At 37.9% G+C, this 13540-nt stretch overlaps 1 protein-coding gene across 2 annotated transcripts in view; it reads left to right on the top strand.

Moving 5' to 3' along the window:
• Positions 1-13540, top strand: part of RNF2 (ring finger protein 2) — a 47186-nt gene that overhangs the window by 2720 nt on the left and 30926 nt on the right. The window contains exon 1 of one of the 2 annotated variants that reach the window (XM_021682587.1): positions 4414-4503. The exons of the other annotated variant lie outside the window; for it this stretch is intronic. The gene's annotated coding sequence lies outside the window, so the exon portion shown is untranslated. Of the gene's footprint in view, positions 1-4413; positions 4504-13540 lie in introns of those variants that run through there. 2 annotated transcript variants of the gene reach the window in all.

Raw genomic sequence — 13540 nt, forward strand, 5'->3', positions numbered from 1 at the left:
TTGATTTTACATGGACATACTGACTGTGGTAATAGGACTCTTGGTACTAAGTAGAAGGTGGTGTTAGTATGTCTACAACTAGAGCAGGAGCTGGGTAATGAGTCCCTGACTTTATAGATGTAGATGGTAAGGGGAGTAGGTGGCCCACTATCCAGTTTTATGCTTCTAGGAGGAACTCCAGTGGAACTGGCCATGGATTTTCAAGTTTAAAATTCTTTTCACTTTTGCCTTATAGATGTTATAGGCAGTTGAAGTGGACTGGTATGTCTGGGCCTAGTGATAAGTCATGTTGGAAGCTCAGCTATATACATTACTAAAAATTCCAAGAAAGATTCCTATTGCTTCAATTTGCTTTCTCCCATTTCATTTAGAAATGGATTAACAATATGTTTGCTGCTTCTCCCTATCTTCCATTTTGTCATAATTTTAAAAAATAAGTTTGCTAAGTAATGAAAAATTATTTTTGTAGCTAACCTCAGATTAAATTGTCTAATGAGGATATTTATTAAGTAACAGACCATGTGAAAACTATCGAAGCATTTTGGTCATTTATTTTCAACAGATGCGTTGATTATAGACTCCTGCAAGGGGGATTTCTTTTTGTTTCTATGCTGTAGAGTGGAGTTGTATTTTATGAAGAGGTTAGATTCTAAAGATGATGCATAAAATGAAAGTCACACGTGGTAGAAAAAAAAATGATGCTTGAAAAATCCTATAGGAAGAGAGAACAATATGCCAGTAAGTTCATTTTAGCTTTAGTGTTGGAACAGGTTAGTGTTCAACAAAAGAAACAGCTTTCTGTTGCATTTAGGGGTCATGTTGAACAACAGCAAAAAAATATATATATATATATTATTTTAAAAAATATTTATTTACTTTTTAAAGTAAACTCTCTGCCCAGTGTGGGGCTCGAACTCATGTCCCCGAGATCAAGAGTCGCATGCTCCACCAACTGAGCCAGCCAGGTGCCCTGCCAAAAATGTATTTAAATATAAGCATCACATTCAGCTGGTCATGCGTACATGAGGAGAGGCTTGTGGGAGCTGAGACCTTTGAAGAGCCGCAGATGAGCTTTACCATATCACATTTTCTCTAGGATATGTGCTCTAGTAAAAGGAGGTGGTTGTGTGTGCTTGGAATACCTTGTGCTATTTAAATATTTTTCATTTCCTTTCTTTTTTTCTAAGTTGGATAGTTTAAAACACAAAAGTTAAATTATTTTTATGGTACAACTCAACAATTTTTTTTTTTAAAGATTTTATTTATTTATTTGACAGAGAAAGACACAGCGAGAGAGGGAACACAAGCAGGGGGAGTGGGAGAGGGAGAAGCAGGCTTCCAGCTGAGCAGGGAGCCCGATGCGGGGCTCAATCCCAGGACCCTGGGATTATGACCTGGGCCAAAGGCAGACGCTTAACGACTGAGCCACCCAGGCGCCCCCAACTCAACACATTTTTTTAAGATTTTATTTTTAAGTAATCTCTATACCCATCATTGGGCTTGAACTCATCATCCCGAGATCAAGAGTTGCATGCTTCACCAACTGAGTCAGCCAGGCACCCCTCAGCAGACAAATTTAAAGGGTTTTGAGTTATCCTTTATAAAATAGATTTTATCTTTAGGAGTAGTTCCAAATTTTCTTTACTTTCCTCTTCAGTGAAGCAGCACGATCTCTCAAAGGAGAGTTGTTTGACAGTGTATTAGTTCTAGTAGAGAAAACAGTAACTTGAATAAGAATTTCAACAGAGGAGATTTAATATAGGGAGTTGGTTAAATGGTTGTAAGAGCAAAAAGACAACATTACAGTGTAATCGAACTAAGAGCTCAGAAAAGAGATTCCATTGGCCTGGTCCTGAACCTTTGAGGAGGTCATCGTTCAGCTGCTGATCAGGTTCTGGAAGTACCCAAAAGTACCCAGAGAAGCTAGATACTGAAACCTGTTGTTGCTGCTGGGGTGAGGGGCTGCAATTGCTGCTGCCAGGAACTGGAAGGAAGTCCTTTCACCCCTCTTTCTGCTTTCCAGTTTTCCTTTTACTACCTCTACTGTCAAAGCCTAACAGGGAGAGTGGCAGAAGAGTCAGTGAAATACAATTGTGCAGTCTGAGCCCCAGCACCAAAGAGCAGAATCTAGAATGGTGGTTTTGGAGTTGAGAGACAATGAGTCAGTGATCTGCACAAAATGGTGTAGGTTAAAGTACAATAATTTAAATAGGGAATTTTGTCCTTACCTTGCCTGTTAAAAAACAAGTGTTGATTATCTTCTGTGTGCCAGACCCTATGCGAGGGATTAGGGATAGAAAATGAATTGAACAAGGTCTCTGTCCTTGAGGAATTTACAACCTAAGTGGGGATGACAAATAAACCATCTTAACAGTGTGTTAAATGCAATAACAGATGAGTGATGTGCTTTGAGAACCCAAAGGACATTACAACCTACTTGCCTCTTCTCTGCCTTGCTAAACTTAATGACTACTATTTTTATTTTCTATCTTGATCAAATCCAACTTCATTCTCTGCTGTGTTCAGCTCAACTCCTATGAAAGCTCTTTATCTGAGATGCTTCAATTTTGTTATGTAATCATAATCATTAGTTAAGCATTTGTGTGCCTTATTGATTTAGATTGTAAAGGCCATCACTTTCCTTTCACTTTTAGCCTAGCCTAGTACTGTGAATATAAAAGATGTTCGAGAAATACTTATTTTTGCAGTAGTTGATGGGAATTAAAACGTTCATCATTACTTTTGCAGACATTGTTTCTTCCTTCCAAGGTCATTAGAAAATAGTTTGAGTGTTGTTTGATTTTACAGATGTCATAACTGAAGGATTAAAATAATTGGTTAACTTAAACTGTATAGTACCAGCAGCTGATCTAGAAATACGACTTTGGATTTTTTATTCCAGAGCCAGCAATTTTGGCAGGGATTAATTTAATGGCTACATAAAATCCTCTTTTACACCTCTCATTATTTTATAGCCTAATGTTCTAAAGTCTTAGTTACTTCTGGCAGAAAGAAAAGACAGAAGCTCCTCATTTTATTTCCTAAAAATAAAAAATACCATGCAGTTTCTTTTTACATTGTTCTTTTTAATTATCCATTTTTTGTCTCCTTTTTTTCCTATTTCATGTGTTACTTACCACTACCTCTATTAGCTATTGTAAAATGTGCAAATCTGTAAAATTTCATTTTGACTTCTTTTTAGAATAGTGTTTGTTTCCACTACTATGCACACACCATTAACTTAAACCAACTTAAAACCAACTGATTCTTCACTTTTTAAAAGATGTATGCCTCCATGCTAGTAATTGCATTAAACCCTCACTATTTACACTATTTGCTATATAGAGTCCAATTCAGTCTGGGACTGCTGTCATGGAATCCAGCCAAATGTTTTATAGAAGACTTTACTATATTACAGAAAGGGTGTGTTGTGTATAGTGGCAAGAGCTTCAGAACTGAAGTCAGGAGTCTTGGTTTCTAGGTCTGGTTTCACTACAAGCAAGATTCCTGGCCTGTTTTCTATTAAAAAAAAAAATACCACCCTCGCTGATCTCACAGGTTATTTGTAAAGACATAAGAGGTAGTGTAGGTAAAAGGTTTTGTAAACAGCAAAGCACACTGTAAATATATGGGGTGTAGGTGAAGAAAGAGACAGATGGATTAATCTCTGGCATGGATCCTGGTTATAGTTCTGTGACTACTTGCAAGGGAGTTTTCATATTTCAAAGTTGTTAGGGTGGAATGGAGTGTGGGAGGAGTTGTGGATGTCCTATAACCCTTTTCCCAAGTCTGGTTTATATTATAGTATTCTCTCTCCCTTAAATAATGTATTTTAAGGTTGACATGTCTCATTAATTTCTTTACACCAGGGTCAAATATCTCGCTCATATCATTAGACAATAATATCCCAAACTTTACTTACACATTAGGAGCAAAACTACCACTCTGTAGATTGTTTATATGACAAGGGCCTGGGGGAGCAGGGGAAACAGATGGTATTACTATTTTGACTGGAAACTAACTATTGTGGTTTTGTTTTACTTATTCGTTATTTTATGATATCAATTACAGAAATTATCTGCTTTTCACAATACACTTAGCAAAATTAAAAATTGTATCTGTTATTTACTTTTCATGAACTTACCCTCTTATCCTTGATCTTAAAAATTTTAATTGGCCTATTTGTGAAGAAACTGCCTTGTTGAATTAGTGGAAAGATGCTTTTTTCCTAGCTTTTTTATTTTTATGAGGTACTGTCCTCCAGGAATGTTTTCTCATGTGGCTATAAAGCAATGAAATATGTTAAAGACTCTTGAATATTGATAGTTGAGTATTATCTGAAGTGTTAAGACTCAATTTCTCTGTCCTTAATGTTACTATAATTGATTATGTTTGTATTTAAATGTAGGTCTCGTTTCCAGTTTGGGTTAACCAGTGATAACTTACCAGTGTAGCCTCCTGAAATACTTTTTTTTCTCAGAAGTCTCCATAACTTTTGAACAGGTAATATTACAAATGTATAATATAGATAACATGATTATCAATGCCAATTTAATTTATCCTGAAAACTTTTGGATAATCTGTTGCAATAATTAGGAAAATTAAGACAATATTGGTGTGCTAGAGAGGAAAAAAGTGTCACACAGTAACTAAGCTGTTTTTCCTTTTTTTTTAAGATTTTATTTATTTACTTATTTGAATGAGAGAGTGCACGTGCTTGTGAGCCTGCAGGGAGGGGCAGAGGGTGAGAGAATCTCAAGCAGACTGGGCTAAGCACCGAGCTTATGTGCTGCTCAGTCTCACGAATCTGAGATCTTGACCTGAGCCAAAATCTAGTCAGATGACTAAGCCCCCCAGGTGCTTCATGTTATTCATTTCTTAAATGGATTGTTTTTAGTTTTTTTTTTAAAGATTTTATTTATTTATTCATGAGAGACAGAGAGAGAGAGAAGCAGAGGGAGAAGCAGGCTCCCAAGGAGCAGGGAGCCCGATGTGGGACTCGATCCCAGGACCCTGGGATCATGACCTGAGCCGAAGGCAGACGCTTAACCATCTGAGCCACCCAGGCACCCGGATTGTTTTTAGTTTTAATCCGCATGTTCAATATATTTCTTGGTCCTTTCAAAAATAGGAGCTGATGGGAAAATCGATAAATTACTAAATCATCTTTTTATTAAATATAATTTCAGTTGTCACTTTAATTTTTTAAGTGTATTTTTGGGGAAATTTTAAGAAGTAGAAAGAAAAAATGTTTTCAGTACTCAGTTTTAATTCCTCTTATATTTTGATGTATTTCCTTTTGGAAATGAATTTTTTCTTTTGTTTAAAACGTAGTTTTAACTGTATATAATAGATCTGAATTTATGTGTGTATTTTAATTCTTTTGATATCACAGACACTTTCTATGTCATAACCAGTCTGGTAACATTTTTGACAATGGCAAAATACTTCAAATGGATGTAACAGTGGTTGGATCCTGGGGTTCCTTTTAGCTTGGTGGTAGGGAGGTCCAAAATTCATTGTGACAGCCAGATGGAAGTAATTAACAGGCAATACCTTTTGTCTCCATAAATTTGCAAGAATCAATCTGTAATCCATGGCAGTAGCTTGTTGCAGTATAGCTGATGAAAACGGAGAAGGATTTAGAGAAGATAGTCTCTGGTTTTTCTGCTTATTAGTTGGAATTCTTTTTTAGAGCAAGCATTCTTGGCCTTCAGTTCTGGGCTCTCTTAAGGCACCATTATTCTGAGATTTAGGGCCTGTGTTCTTTTGTATGGTATTCCCCCCTGCATCCCCCCTCATGAGAGTTCCTAACTTTTTTCAGATTCTCTGTGGGGATGTGGATTCAAAAGTTAAGAACCATGTACTTACAGGATTTTGTTAAAAAGTAGAGGTAGAGGGAAAGCTGTACAAAAAGTGCCTGCAAACAGTATCTTGAATTAATGTCAATTTTCTTTTTTGTTCATTGTTTAATAATATAGAATCAGTTTTGCTTAGGAGAGAATGATTTCACTACTTTAGCTACTTAAGTCTTTTTTCTTTTTCTTTTTAAAGATTTTATTTTTAAGTAATCTCCCCACGCAGTGTGGGGCTTGAACTCACAACCCTGAAACCAGTAAGTTGCATGCTTCACTGACTGAACCAGCCAGATACCCCAAGTTTTTATTATAGTATTATATGATTTTCTCTTTTTAACATTATTTGAACTCACATTAAGATTACCAAAGTCTAATAGCTAGTAAGTAGCTTTTAAAAAACATTTCAATATATATACACTTTAAATATCTATATTTTCATTGCTAATAAGGAACTCTGCCTTAATGGACATAAAATATATGCATTTATACATCACCCAAAACATGTTTATTTTATAAAGAGGTTAAATCTGTATATTGACTAACTCAAAACCATGTTGATTTCCAGTATTTATGAGCTGTGCCAAATTTTTGCTGCTTTCATGAACATAAAGATTATGCTAATCTTTAGATTTATCAGAGCTGTAAAACTTCTTTCTATCCTCAGAGTTTCTGATTTCTTTTTCATGCTTCTAAGATCCTGGCCTTTGAAACCCCAGGAACTGCTTTTTTCAGTTTAAAACTTTTTTTTGATGCAAGTTGCAGAAACCAAGAGATAAAGTCCAGACAGAAGAAAGATTAAATCCGTTTATTTTTTGGAATTGTTTCCATAACCCAAAATGAGAATCGAGGTCTCCTGAATCCCAGCCTGGCTGCTACTATTGAATATGTATAGGAGCATAATAGTTTTTCTTTTCCTGCAAGAGAAAATCTACCCTGTGTGACAAAGGGATACCAGAGACACATTTTTTATTTCTCTATTCTTATTTTTTGTTGTCTTAAAACTGTTAAAAGTTGGGGCGCCTAGGTGGCTCAGTCGGTAAGCGTCTGCCTTCGGCTCGGGTCATGGATCCCAGGCTCCCTGCTCCACTGGAAGCCTGCTTCTCTCTCTCCCACTCCCCCTGCTTGTGTCCCCTCTCTCGCTGTGTCTGTCTCTGTCAAATAAATAAGACCTTAAAAAAAAAAACAGCTGTTAAAAGTCTGTGCTTAAAATGGAAACTCCCTCTACAAACTCCTAACAGCTCTGTGTTACCTTCTAGAACGTAACTTTTACATAGCTGTAATTGTAGCGCAGATGCAAATCCGTGGCTTCTGTCATCATTTTACCTTGCAAGTATTACTAGTCATTGCATATCGTATTAATAACTATTATAGTTAATGATTGAGGAAATTTCCTGATGTTGATGTTGCAAATGTCTCCTTGCGGATGGTGATGTTATTATTGTAGTAGTAGTACCAGTAGTCTTTGGTATGGTGATTAAGGGTATGGCCTTCTTACTCAAACAGACCTACTTTTTTTTTTTTTTTTTTAAGATTTTATTTATTTATTTGACAGAGAGACAGCGAGAGAGGGAACACAAGCAGGGGGAGTGATAGAGGGAGAAGCAGGCTTCCTGCTGAGCAGGGAGTCTGATGGGGAGCTCGATCCCAGAACCCTGGGATCATGACCTGAGCCGAAGGCAGACACCCCAAACAGACCTACATTTGATTCTTGCCTTTGATGCTTATTACTGTGAGACTTTTAAGCAAGTTGCTCCTTTATTTATTTACACTTTGGCTCAATTTCCTTATTTCTTAGATGAGGAAAATAGTACCTATTCATAGGGTTGTTAGAATTAAGCAAAATTTCAGAGAAAGTGGTAAATTCTCTGTTATCTGTTTTTAATAACATTACTTCCTAGGACTGGGATTACTGAGTAAAAGAATGCAAATATTTTTGTATTTCTGGAAATGAATTGCCTTGCTGCTTTCTTTCTGAAAGTGGTATTCCGTTATTCCAGCTGCTGTTATAAGAGAATGTGGTGGCATCAGCCTTTAGCTGTCTGTCTTATCTTCCTTAGTCAATATTCTTTTGTCGCTGCCTTCCCACAAATTTAATTTTTCAACAGATAGGCCTTTGCCAGAAGTGTAGACCCTGTTGCTGTTATTTTCAGTGACACAAAGGAGTGTTGCTGTGCTTTCCTACGCAGTTATTCGCTAAAGCTAATGTATGTGTTCATCAGCACTTCTGCTTCTGGCAGGAGTCTGCACTTTATGGACATTTCTCTTCCCAGAAAGGATAACAACCTTGCTATACCACTTTTCAAAAGTTAGCTTTTATTCTGGCATATGGGGCTTTGGACTAAAACTCAAGTTATTAGACTTTCTAGCTTTGTCATTAATGATAAACAAGTAAATTTTTAAGCTTTGCTTTATGCCTTAGTTGTGTTTGACATCTCCATCTCAAAAATAGAGGTACTGATCTGTCTGTGCCATTAAATCTGCAGATGTTTTGGGGGGCCAATCATGTGTGCTGATTACACAGCAATAGTCTACAGCCCAATAGTAAGCTGCTAACTGCTGCCACATTAATATGCTCCATTGTTTAGTTTCCTCTAATCTGGGGAGAGATGTGAAATGAAGTTGGTAGCCTCCCTTGTTCTACTTTAGGAACTCAAGATTTTTTTTCCCCCCCCCCTCTGCTCAGGAAATTATCAGTGTCCTTTGTGTCTCTTGGTCTTAGGGTACTGGGAGAATTAAAAGTAGTCCCTTTCTAAGAATGCGGTTAGTTTGTGGTATAGGGTTGATGTGTGTTCAGGGCTGAGAACCTAGATTATGCCAGAGTCTGAGATCTAAATTACTAGTGAGTCAGTGGTTTGGCAGTAGGTCACTAGATTCAGTAATTGGATGAAGCAGTAGACTGGAAAACCCTTAGGCAAGCAGAGGTTGAGACATCCTTAGAAGAGTTAACAAAATCTGGACTGGCAGATGAGAACCAGGAGGTAAAGTACCAGTGTAAGGAATGTCTTGACAGAGGGACAGTTAAGAATTCAGGAAATCAACAAAAATGGAAGGTTCTGACCAAATGAGGCAAGAAATAAAAAATAGCACAAGAGGAAAAAAAACCCCACAAAATCCCCCAGATGTATAGCCTCTAGTACCAACGACACTACTTAAAAGGAAAAAGCTAGTTCACTGTGTACAGACAAGCCAGATGAATGTGGAGAAGTATGATATCAGCTATTTTCTTTAAGACAAGGGAAAAAAGTGCAGATAACCTTGGCTTTAACTTGGAATCCTAGATGTGTGAACAGTATGTCTCTTTTGACCTGCTTTGAAAAGATTGGAGGAAACTGGTTATGATTTTTTTTAAAATTTTATTTATTTATTTGAGAGAGAGAATGAGAGAGAGAGCATGAGAGGGGGGAGGGTCAGAGGGAGAAGCAGACTCACTGCCGAGCAGGGAGCCCGATGCGGGACTCGATCCCAGGACTCCAGGATCATGACCTGAGCCGAAGGCAGTCGCTTAACCAACTGAGCCACCCGGGGGCCCTGGTTATGATTGTTTGAAGTATTCAAGTTGAAAGAAGTTGCTGAAGGTAGGATACCTTTTTAGCTTAAGAAGACAGGACTCTAACGGGCGCTTCGGTGGCTCAGTCGGTTAAGCGGCTGCTTTTTGGCTCAGGTCATGATCCCAGGATCCTGGGATCGGGCTCCCTGCCCAGCGGGGAGCCTGCTTCTCCCTCTCCCTCTGTCTGCCACTCTGCCTACTTGTGCTCTCTATCTCTCTGTCAAATAAATAGATTAAATCTTAAAAAAAAAAAGGACTCTAAGCACTGTACTGGGTTTTTTTTTTTTTTTTTTTTTTTTTAAAGCTTTAGGGGGAGTGGGAGAGGGAGAAGCAGACTTCCTGCGAACAAGGAGCCCGATGCAGGGCTTGATCCCGGGACCCTGGTATCATGACCTGAGCTGAAGGCAGACTAAGCACTGTACTGTTAGGGACATTTTTAAGCAAGTTTTTTGATCTAGTTAAGAGGGCTCTTGATGATACTTTATTTAAATTCTTAAATTTACAAGTAAGGAAACCGGATCCTCAGCAAAAGTAACTAGCTCTGGTTTACTCAAGAATTTAGAGGCAGAACTTCTTTACCATTTGAGAATATTTGTAGAAAATTTATAGCTACTCGTATTTCAGTAACTAATATTCCTTTTATTAAATTGTCTCCACCTAGTGGCAACAGATATTTTGCAAAGCTGCCTACAAACATTGGAAAAACTGCTAGGGGAAACTATTCTTCACAGCTTTCAAGAGGAGTCAGCCTGGTTGGTGACAGTTGTATTGCTTTTGCAAAGGAAAAGGAGGAGACGTGTGCCTGATGCTTACTTTCATATTCCATAACCTCATTAAGGAATTTGTAAGTTCGGCAGCACATTGTTGACAGTGTAAGAAGTTAGTATGTTAAGCTTGTATTTAAAAATTTTCATATACACACATATATTAGGGTATATGTATATATTCACATGTATAAATTTTTTTTCTCCTTATCTTTGTAATGAGTTAAAGTGATAGCATGGTAACTTCCATCAGTGGAGAAAGAGATAAACTAAACAATAAATGATGTTGCCAGTTAGTTACGTGGTGGCAGGGAAAGGGGCACAGATTCTGAGTTCTTAAATGTAAAAAATGAAACTCTGAAAATATTAGAGAAAACTTTAGGTGGATGGTGGACGTTTTTATAATTTTAGAGTGTAGATTTAGAGTGTGGATTAGCTTTCAAAGAAGCCATATAGGGAAAGGTAAATATGTTAAAAAAATAAATAAAAAATAGAATCTATGACCTTAAGAAGTCAAAGCCAAAGAACAGAAAAACAAACTGGGAAAAATATTTAACACTCATGGACAGATAAAAGGTCAATTTCTTTAACAGAAAAATTTTTTGAAAATCAGCTTATTAGCACAAGCAGGGGTGGGGAGCAGATGGAGAGGGAGAAGCAGGCTTCCCGTTGAGTGGGGCTCCATCCCAGGACCCCAGGAGCATGCATGACCTGAGCCGAAGGCAGATGCTTAACTGAGCTACCCAGGCGCCCCGCAAACCAGCTTTTTTTTTTTTTTTTTTTAAGATTTTATTTATTTATTTGACAGGGAGAGTACAAGCAGGGGGAGTGGCAGGCAGAGGGAGAGGGAGAAGCAGGCTCCTCAAGGAGCAGGGATCCCGATGTGGGGCTCGATCCCAGGACCTTGGGATCATGACCTGAGCCGAAGGCAGTCGCTTAACCAACTGAGCCACCCAGGAGCCCCGCAAACCAGCTTTTTAAAAAACTAATAGAAATGGATATATAGTAATTGACAGGCAAAAAAAATGGCCAATAAAACAGTGAAAAATACTCGATCACTCATCATTGAAGCGTTGAGATTAAAACATCAGTGAAGTATTGTTTACTACCTACTAGATTGGGCAGGCTTAAAAAAGTTGCTAATCCTTAATTGGTAAAAGGGTAAATTGGCATAGCAAGTTGGCAGTATTTGTCAGAATAAAAAAAATTTGCCTTTCGGTCCAGTAGTTTTTCCTTTAGGAATTTGCTGAGGCAACTTCTTACCTAGGGTAACTTGTTGTCAAAGATAAAGTTAGCAAAACATACATGAAACCAATGAATGAATAAATGGTGTTTATTCAGGAACAGTTTCAGGAACTTCTAGTAGTATTTGGAAATGCCATAGGTTTCCTTACATTGCTAAAAACTAATCTTTAGCTCGAACAGCGAGTTTTCAACCCTGACTGTACATAAAAACCACCTGGCTGATTTTCTAACGATGTCAGGAGCCCCGGATATAATGACTCAATTGGTCTGAAATGGGACCTTGTTATCTGAATTGTTGAAAAGATCTCCAGGTGATACCTATATGCAGCCAAATTTGAGAACTACTTCCTCTAGAGGAAGACTGTTTTTCCTGTGGATGTGTTGAATTTTCTTTTGGCAAAAGCCAGTACTCCATTGGGCAAGTAAACTGATGAACATATTTTTTTTAATTTCTCTCACTCTGCCATTGGCTTTCTCAGGGGGTATTAGTTTCCTGTTGCTTACAGTTCTGACAGTCGGAAGTCTAAAATGGGGCATAAGGGATTAAAATCAAGATGTTGGCAGGCCTGCATTTCTTCTGGAAGCTCTAGGGGAGAATTCATCTTTTCTAGCTTCTAGAGGCTGCTGACACCCTCTTGGCTCATGGGTCCTTCCTTTATCTTCATATCAGAAGCATAGCTTCTTAGATTTCACTCTTTGACTACTATCCCTGTCTCCTCCATCACATCGCCTTCTCTCTTATAAGGACTCTTCTGATTATATTGGACCAAACTCACATAATCTAGGATAATCTCCCCATCTCAGAATTCTTAATTTAATCACACTGGCAAAGTCCTTTTTGTCATGTAAGGTGACATAGTCACAAATTTTGGGCATTAAGATGTGGACACTTTGGGGGGCATATAGTGTACCACAGTTAGAGACTTAATTGAGAAGGCCACTAAAAATTTATAAATGAAATATTTTAGTTTATCTTAAATTGATATCATAGTGTATCCCAAAGAGTAAATTAGCTTCTATATATACTTACCATAGTGTATCCCAAAGAGTCAATTAGTAAGTTATGATTAATGTCCCCTCAGGAACAATATGCAGTTTTTTTTCTTTGTTGTTAGAAATGTAGGTTGGATAGGATAGGCTGTGTTGTCTCATTTTTATTACAACAAAAGTAATAGCTATCATATATTCTTCACAGGATTCTGTGAAATAGGTACTTTATTTCAGCCATGGCAGGATTTCATACTTTGCTTTTTGTCTTGTGTTCCAAGAGTAGTTTGCATAGCAGGGTTGAGGTACTGCCGATGAGGTGTTTTGAACCAGATGCAGATAATTCATAACATTGATATATGGTGGGATAATTTTGAATAGTACTCTTTTTTTTTTTTTTAGAGATTTTATTTATTTATTTGACAGAGACACAGCGAGAGAGGGAACACAAGCAGGGGGGGTGGGAGAGGGAGAAGCAAGCTTCCCGCACAGCAGGGAGCCTGATGCAGGGCTCAGTCCTAGAACCCTGGGATCATGACCTGAGCTGGAGGCAGACGCTTAACAACTGAGCCACCCAGGTGCCCCGAATAGTACTCTTCTATACCTGTGAGTTCAGTTAACAAGCTCAGAGTTTCCTTTGATCCTTATTCCACTTTTTCTTTTTAAACTGCATGTTCTTCAGGTGCCTGGGGGGCTTAGTCGGTTAAGTATCTGCCTCCTGCTCAGGTCGTGATCCTTGCCTGGGTCGTAGGATCTAGCCCCACATGGGGCTCAGTTCCCTGCTCAGCGGGGAGCCTGCTTCTCCCTCTCCTGCTCCCCCTGCTTGTGTTCTCTCTGTCAAATAAATAAAATCTTAAAAACAAAAAACCCTGCATGTTCTTTTTTCTTATAATTTTGACTACTGTAAGCTGAAATTTCCCACCAGAACCTTTCATGCTTCAGGTGTGTTTATTGACCTGCATATAGCTTATATGCAACAAATCTAAAACAAAATTCAACTTTTCATCCCTTCCTAGAAAATGCATACCATTTCCTGTTTAAAAACATTTTTAAACCTTTTTTTTAATGTGATAAAATATATAAAATTTGCCATTTTTAATTGTAGACTTCAGTGGCATTAAGTACATTCACATTGTTGT

The sequence above is a fragment of the Neomonachus schauinslandi genome, chromosome 6 (assembly GCF_002201575.2).
Source record: "Neomonachus schauinslandi chromosome 6, ASM220157v2, whole genome shotgun sequence".
Lineage (NCBI taxonomy): Eukaryota > Metazoa > Chordata > Mammalia > Carnivora > Phocidae > Neomonachus > Neomonachus schauinslandi.